The sequence below is a fragment of the Rhododendron vialii genome, chromosome 3a, assembly GCF_030253575.1.
Source record: "Rhododendron vialii isolate Sample 1 chromosome 3a, ASM3025357v1".
In the NCBI taxonomy this organism is placed as follows: Eukaryota; Viridiplantae; Streptophyta; class Magnoliopsida; order Ericales; family Ericaceae; genus Rhododendron; species Rhododendron vialii.
The window spans coordinates 17,625,319-17,634,216 of NC_080559.1; the positions used below are offsets into that span (position 1 = coordinate 17,625,319).

Here is an 8,898-nt window from a genome sequence, read left to right on the forward strand (position 1 = left end):
TGATCGGCAAAAGGAAGATACCCGTTCATGTTTACCAATGTTGGCTATTCCACACCGGAGCCACAGACCACCACTCCGAATAAACAGTAAATACTGTGGTGTCTATCACATATTCGACTTATTCGTTGAATCTCATGTTTTCTCTATTTATCTCACTAGCTATTCGGGAAGGTTACAGTCAATAGAACGAGAATTCTTGGTGATGTAAGCTTAAGGAAACTCTTATGTTTAGCAAGAATTCTTGATTTATGTTAGCTTATGAAAAAGCTTATGTTAGGCTCCGTTTTGCTAAGGTTCTTATTTTTCTATACCTGGATGCAACTAATGGAATTACACCGGTTTGATAACACATGTTGTGTTAGATTATTCTATGAATTTGAAATTTCGATAAGTAGATTTTGTTGGGAGGAGGGAAAATTTTTCACTTAACAGTTATTTGTAACCTCCTCTCACATGGGGTGGGATATACACATACACGGAACTTACCCCATGTGAGATTGAGTTAAAAATAACCGTTATATCCAAAAAAAAATCATAAAAGTACAATTTAATACTTCATTTTAGACTGTGTTTAGAATACGTCGCGTCGTGCCTTCAGGCACGGGCATCCACTAGTCGATATTATAAAACAGAGCGGTTTTCCACCAAAATTTCTATACATACAAACATAGATGAATCTACAGTCGTCCTTTCATATTTAGTGATAAGGTTATAGCCGTTGGATCAAAGGAAATGAAGGTTTTCCTAATGTATTAACCTCTCTCTCTCTCTCTCTCTCTCTCTCTCTCTCTCTCTCTCTCTCTCTCTCTCTCTCTCTCCCATAAATTACTCCCCTTAAGGCATTGTATTCAAAACCACCTAACATTATTCAAATGAAAAACCAAAATCATATATAACCTTTGTACAAAACCGAAATCAAAGTCACCGAGATCACCGAAATCAAAGCCAACATTCCTTTTCCTATTTCTAGGCTATCAAACGTACATCACGGAAATCACCGAAAATAGAACTTTCTATACATCGTTTATATCATTTTCACATTTTTCTTCTTTACTTTCTCTATCTCTCCCTTCCTCTCCTCTCCTCTCTCTCTCTCTCTCTCTCTCTCTCTCTTGGGAAGTTCAATACCACCAAAATCTACTTCACCGAAACCACCGAGGTGAGTTCTTCCATCATTCTTTGTATATTTGCTACCCATTTCCTTTTCATTAAGATTATGATGTTTATTAATGGATATGTTGCATTATTGTTTATCGCATAGTTGAATCTGTTGGACACGGGTTTGTATATTGCACACAAGTTTAGTATTAATTTACGTGTGGTGATTGTTTGAGCCGTATATTACACGTGAGTTCAGTATTTATTTCCATGTGCTAATTGTCCGAGTCGTGCCTTTAGGCACAGGCATACGCTAGTACTCAATATAGTCCATCAATTTTTTGACTTGCCCTTTGATACCTCATCTTTGTAATATAAATACCAATTGTTCTAACTCTCACATAATCACAAACCCAAGCATGCGATACAATCCAAACTATCCGAATCTCTTCCTTCACAGTGTGTGTGTATATATATTTGTTAGGTAATTCGTCTTCGGTAGGGGGGTTTTGGGAAAAACCAAGAAAGTGTTGTTATGGATAGTTACATTGACTTCCCTTCTAGTTCGCCAACATCTTGTTTATATGTGCGGGGAATATAGGAGGTGGAGTATATGGGCATATGTTGTAGTCTCCCTCATCGAGGGCACTCGTGGATTCCCAGTGTGACACGACATCGATCGTGGAGCTCCCCCAAGGAGCTCAACACGAAAGATATCAATTGCGGAGATAGTCCTACGAAAGATGTATTTTGTATGTTTAATCACCACTACTACTATTGAGATAACTTGAATACCATTCCATAGAAAAACTCATACAAAAATAATAATAATAAATTTTCCAATTACTACTCATTCACTTCCTGTTTCCGTGTAAAAAAAAAAGACTAATTCCTTGGTATCAACAAACTAATAAGCCAATATCATAAAAATGAGAATGTTAATGCATCTTCAGCATAAATTCATCAAAAGGTCCAAGTATTTAGAAAAGAACTCTATACATGTGGTGATTAAAAAAAAAAACTGAATTGACAACCCAGCAACTCTTAGACCTGCAATTCAAAAAGAATGAAAATGGATAAGTGACAGCATAGCCAAACCACTAACAAGGAAGTTAAAAGATGAACTCCAAAATAAAGCATTACATACCTCAACAAGGAAGACAGTAACATTCAAGTTAAGCTCCAAATCGGACCTCAAAAGCAAATCGGTCATGATGTCAACATTCAGAAGTACTCTTCTCATGCCACATACTAAAGTTCAATTCAAAGTTCCAAGGCCCTGCAAAAGGTTCCCACCAAGTCTATCAAGATCATATGCAGATAATGAACCCTTCATATGACTATTGTACAGAAAAGAACAAAAGTCTGGAATTGTAATAAACAATCATAGAGATCTAATTTTTGGTTCATAATTAGCAAAGGAAAAGATATCTCTTCTAGTTGCACTTGTAAGGAACGATTATGCAAGATTCAATAGATCACCATTCTTTCATAGAAACTAGCTAAAGCACATGTCCATGGACGCAGAAATGTCTATATGTATGAATGGATTAAGGGCAACACATGAAAACCGATTAAACGGAGCAAAGATTAGATGAATATTACAAGTTCACAACCACCAAATCCATATAAATAGGCCTAACCATTATTTTCACACTTTGGCTATCAATTGCAGATCCATGTTCCAGGATATGAGCACAGCGCCGGTTCGACACATCATCAGGGAGGGCAACAAATGTTACAACTTGTTTGCTAGAGACACCAAATCCCATTGTTATTCTTTTTTCTTTTATCAGTCTATTCCTACTCAAATGTGGTCACCAAAGTATTAGTGTTGTATTAAGCTCCAACTAATGGAGGACACAAGGGGTGTTTCTTATCCCCGAACTTAACTTTGTCCTCGTAATTTCTATTCTAGGTCTTCCATTTTTACCCAAAAATAAATCCAAAAAAGCCTAGCCAGTCAAAAGACACAAAACCAAGCACATCGTACTAACAAGCCAATATCAAAGACACATGAACATAGCAATGTCTATATACGTATGAATTGATTAAGGGCAACATCACCTGAAAACCCATTAAGCAGAGCAACAAGTTTATACTTCGCAATTACAACCACCAAACACAATCAAAACCAAGCACTTAAAATACCATACCAAAAATAAAAACAGGTGAAACCACTCACAACAACATATCCATGTCCATTATCAGATTTAGACAGCTTACCTGACAACGATCGAAACAGACCCGAGCTAGCGTGTCTGGTAGAAAGAGGGAGCCGATTAGGGGATGGAAGTTGGGGAACAAGGTCGGGCGTCGAGGAAAGGGCAAGTCTTGCGAGGATGGAGAGCACAATGGAGGAGGACGACCAAACCCTAAAGAGAGGAAGGAGAGACTTACGTTTACATTCTACTGCAGAGAGAGGAGGGAGGAAAGAGGGGTTTTGGAGAGTAATAGGGATACGACGTCGTCTTTATAGAAGGGCAGAATGGTCCATTTAGGACATGGTTTGTAACATTCCTAAATTTTTAGATAAATAAAAATATTCTGAAATGTTAAATTCTAAATCAATAATTAATTAGGTTAATAAACATAAGTACCTATTGAGTGTATAGTTTATAAAATGGTATACGGTGTTATAATTATTAATCTTTGCATACATATATATATATATATAATGATAAAGATCATGCCTACCTCACTTTCTTCATTTAGTCTTCATTCCATCCATATGCATGTACCTCATTTTTTTGTCAGTTTGAAATCCACAAAAGATCGGATCAAAAAAAAAAAAAAAATCCACAAAAGATGGCTTTATCCCTCCCGAACAACTCTCCCTTATCTCTCCTGAATTTTTCTCTCCCTCACTTCCCTTCTACGTTCCACCACCTTCACGCTTATCCTCCCACACTCCCACCACTTCCAAACTTGTACTCTCCCTCTCTCTCACTTCTTTATATAAATACATCTTCTTTAGACTCCTAAAATTGGTTACCCAATTCATTTCTTTAGCTGCAAAAAACAGTAGAGAGAAAAGAAAAGTGAGAAAGCTCCTGCGATTCCCCGCTGCCGCCATCTTCTTCATTTTACCGAATCTGTCCGGAATTCATTTTTCGTTTTTCGACTGAATTCAAGGTAGGATAATTGCTCCCCAAATTTCCCCTAAGTATATTAAGTTCCTAAAATAATGTATTCGTCAGATTAAAATGTAAGGGAATGGCGCCATGCATCAAAACCCACCAACAGTAGCCTTCCCCTATTTTGTCTCGAAAAACCTCAAACTGTATTGCATGTTTAAATGTTAATATTTCAGTTTGGCTTTTGTATCACACAGTCATGCATTTTATTTTATTTTTTTAATCCCAAATGGTTTATAATACTATAAAGGTTGACCCCAAATATTGTTCTCTTTCGACTCCACTGCATACATCTCTTTTGTTTGCTGTTATGACTGTGCTAATAGGTTATTATATTAAAAACATAGCAGGACCATTTATCTTGTTATTATTCAAAATACGAATAAAAACGCAAGTGTATCATTGGAAAAGTTAGGAGTATATTTGAACTTAGGACTAGCAATCAATTAAAGTGTTAAAATAAATTAGTACGAGCTAGACCACAGTAGGAATCTTTTAGGATAAAAGGTAATAAACTATATATAAGGTAAAATGTAAAACTAAACTCGTAGTCTAATACCAATAAAATTTTAGGCTAACAATTAACAGGAAAATTTTATAACTTAATATGTTAACAAGGGAGTTAGTAGGATCGAGAACTTTATGAATCCAAAATTTGTGAAAAGTAAATGACTTCAGTTAGCATGGTAGGTAGTGCATGTTGATAGGTATAAATGTATAAAAATCCCTAGTAAGTAAAAGAATTTTTGGCTAACTTTGTAAATCAGTGGATATGACTTGGTCGGAACCTTATGATATCACCTAAGTCGAACTACTAAAACCTACTGGGTACGAAATGTTAACAGAAATCCTAAAAGCTAGTAAAATTATAATAAGCATATGTGTCAGATAAAACATAATTAACCAATGAGTCCTGCTACCGGTACAGATTTTTGTGCACAGATTGTGCACAGATTTCGTTGTGGGACCCACCACGGGTCCCACACAAATCATCCAAGCCGTTCATTAAATGTAAAACATTTTTTTAAGGGTTCCCGTAAAAAATAAGCTCAATCCAATACCTATAGGTGCTTCATCCAACCATCTAACTTTTCATTCAGATTTTCGGATAATGAAAAGTTATACGATTGGATCGAGTATCTATATGTATCGGATTGAGATTATTTTTTACGGGGACCCTTGAAAAAATATTTTACATTTAATGAACGGCTCGGATGATTTGTGTGGGACCCGTGGTGGGCCTCACAACAAAATCTGTGCACAATCTGTGCACAGATTGTTTGTGTGTGTAGCATTTCCGTTAACCAATAAGGCATCGACCCAATCCAAATCCCCTATGTGTTTAATTCTTTGCACATATTAATTGTTATATTGTTGCCTCATTGAAATGTATCATATTTGAGCTGTTGATTGATTGTATCATGTTGAATGTGCTAGAATGGACTTAGGTTCATGGGTGATTTTGAGAAGTGAATTCGTAGACGTGATTAAGTAAATGATAAAATGGTAAAGTTAATTGAGGATGTTGGGTGCCGGTAAAGGACCCTGGTACGGTAAAGTACCTTTAGTTGAGTTGGGGAACGATAAAGAACCCCAAGTTCGGTAAAGTACTCAAAGTATGTGGAGGATGATAAAAGACTCCAGGTATAGGATTTGGGATACAATAAAGGATCCTAATGCAGTACAGTACCCTGTGTGTGTGTGAAGGACGGTAAAGAACTTTGGTACAGTATTTTAGGAAACGGTAAAGGATCCCTGAATACGGTATAATACCCAGTGTATAGATTACAAGTATGCTAAAATACCCAGTGTGTAGAGTTGGGAAACGGTAAAGGATCCTGGCAATGAGATAGTATGATCCCTAATGATGAGTTGTCATGGTGAGCTGTTCCTTTTATTATGGTTGTAGGCGAATTCAGACTGAGAACATCATTTAGAAGTATTCGCTTAGAACCCTGGTGCAGGACAAATAAAGGGAGAATTATTCCATGGGACGGTCAAAGTTGGTGGACGTGGGAGGAAAGGACCTTGTGGAGAAGATCCTTAGATTTTATGTAAGTCGATGGATAGTAAAGAAAAATGCGATGTGCTGTTAATCTGCACCTATTGTGTATTATGAATTATTATATTGTTGATCTACTAATTGTAAGGTAAGAGGTTAGTAGGGTTGAGATTATCTACTGAGTTTAGTGTCATTGGGCTGGCGTTTCATGCCAGGTAATCAAGAGACCGAAGAGTAGAATCCGCTGCAAGACGATCCGTACCTGAGTGAGGACCTCCCAGCTGAGGCAGGGGAGTTTGTTGAGCCTTGGAGGCCATACCCTTAGAAACTCTATTAATTTGACGTACTTTTATTTAAATTTTCATAAGTGTTATCACATTTGTCAAACTCTATTTTATTTTGTTGGTTTGTAAGACAATTAAGTAGGTTTGAATTTGGTATTTAAAGTTTTCGCTGCTAAACTCTATTTAATAAAAATTTCATTTCTTATATATCAGTTGAAAATGATTTAATTAACGTGTCCAAAAATCGGGGCGTTACATGGTTATCATGTATTGGTGATTAAAATAAGGGATACCATATATTTGCGATTTGGAGAGTGTAAACCATCAAAGTGGTGAATAACCTTAGGCCCCGTTCCGGAAAGGAAAATAAGTCCTTATTTTTTAAAAAGGTAATTCCAAGCTAAAAAATAATGTGTTTACGCAAATTATTTTCGTATCAATACGGATCTTGTTTGATAGATCTCATTGAGATCTTTAATACGGTGCAAAAAAAATTGAAAAATTATTTTTCATTTATATTATTTTTGAGTTTGAAAATGTAAAATAAGTATTTATTTTTTAAGAAGGTGTTCTGGAACGGGGCCTTAGTCTCCTCCTCTGACAGGTAATTTTCCCTGAGTTTTCATTTGTGACAGTGACACGAAATACCCCGCCCCACCTGATTCTCATCCTTGTGTATGACATTGGAGAAACAACAATACTACAACCACACACAAATACCTACACATATTCATAAAGGACGTGGACCCCACACACACTGGATGTGTGCATTGTACGTGGGGCCCACTTCATTTATGAGTTTGTGTGTGTAACGGCCCGTTTGGATAGAGGATTTGTTTTGAGTGGATATATAATGAGGATGGATTTAAAGGTGGATATGTAATAAGGGGTGATATGTTAAGAAGTGTGGCTTCACTCTTAAGAATGGTGGATTTGTAATGAGGTTTTTGGATGGTTTTTTTTTTTTTTGAAAAGGAGGATATAGAAGGTGGATGTGGTGGGATTATATGTCAAATGACTGAATTGCCCCAACTTAGATTTTTTAATGATAAAAATTCGTTTATTTAATTATAATTATAGTAAATATATATTTACCATTACTTATTGCAGAAAATTAATAAAAATTATCTTTAAAATGTTTAAACTTTATTTTTTATTAATTTTTTTAATAAAATTTTAAAAATTTGAATTTTTAAATTCATTTTAGTAATTAAAAAAATACATTGTTTTATAGTTTTCTTTATCTTCACTCTCATCGAAAAATCTATTCCAAAACAACAATTATGACATTTAAATGTTAAAGACGACTAAGAGTATGCTTAAAAATATATTTGGCTCAAACATTTGTGTAACCAGCACATAGTATAAATTCAATGTTTATATTATAATAATTGCAATAAAAATTATCATAGTTTGGGCATCAAATCAAAATGAGTCCTGCTAGTGGTACCGACCAATAGCATAAGGAAAATGAATTGACGGCCGCGCAGGTCTGTCTCCGGCCATTGGACGGCGGATCCGAGCTGTTCAAAATTTAAAAAAAAAAAATGAGTGGGCCCGCGCGAGAATCAATGGTATCCGACGTGCGTAGGTGCTCGATCCAAACACCCTATTTTTTGTACATACATGTACACACGAAAAAATGGGGTGTTTGGATCGAGCATCTATGTACGTCGAATGCCGTTGATTTCGGTGGGGCCCACTTGGTTTTTTTTTTTTAAATTTTGGACGGATCAATCCGGTGGTCGGAGACGGCCCGGCGAGGCCGTCGGTGCATTTTCCCTACGGTACTGTCGGTACCAATAGCATTTCTGAATCAAAATTGTATTTATAATAATTGCAACCCCAACCCCAAAATTGTATTTATTATAAGTATTGTATATATTTACAATAATTGCAATTTAAAAATCATTTTATATATAGGTATATATGTATACCGTATACATAAAAGATCACGACAAATCCCAGTCACCCTTGCCCTTACCCCATCCAATGCATTCACCCACACACAACCTCCCATCTGCAGTCTTCTTCGTCGATCATCCTGAGTTTTCCAGTCGTAAGTCTCTCTCTCTCTCTCTCTCTCTCTCTCTCTCTCTCTCTCTCTCTCTCTCTCTCTCTCTCTCTCTCTCTCTCTCTCTCGTTTTCCACAAATTTATCGAGGAGGTCGAGATGGGGTCACCGGAAATATCAATCGGCGACCTCCAACTCTTTCTCTCTCTCCTGTTTCAATAGATCGTCCAGAAAGCAGATAAAAAAAATAGATTGCCTAGAAAAGGGGTGATTTGGTGGACGAGGTAGGATTTTGAGAGGGCAAAATCATCAAAACAGCACCCCACTTCACCAACGACAGGCCTAATCCGGGAAGAGGTGGATT

The 8,898-nt window shown here is 36.4% G+C and overlaps 1 long non-coding RNA gene across 1 annotated transcript; it reads right to left on the reverse strand.

The window, feature by feature from the left end:
- Positions 1–1,991: 1,991 nt before the first annotated feature.
- LOC131318777 (uncharacterized) lies at positions 1,992–3,596 on the reverse strand. Its single transcript, XR_009197813.1, has 3 exons — positions 3,325–3,596; positions 2,246–2,377; positions 1,992–2,148 (listed from the first exon to the last, which is right to left on the reverse strand). It is a non-coding gene; the product is annotated as an uncharacterized LOC131318777 (long non-coding RNA).
- Between the last annotated feature and the right edge of the window lie 5,302 nt (positions 3,597–8,898).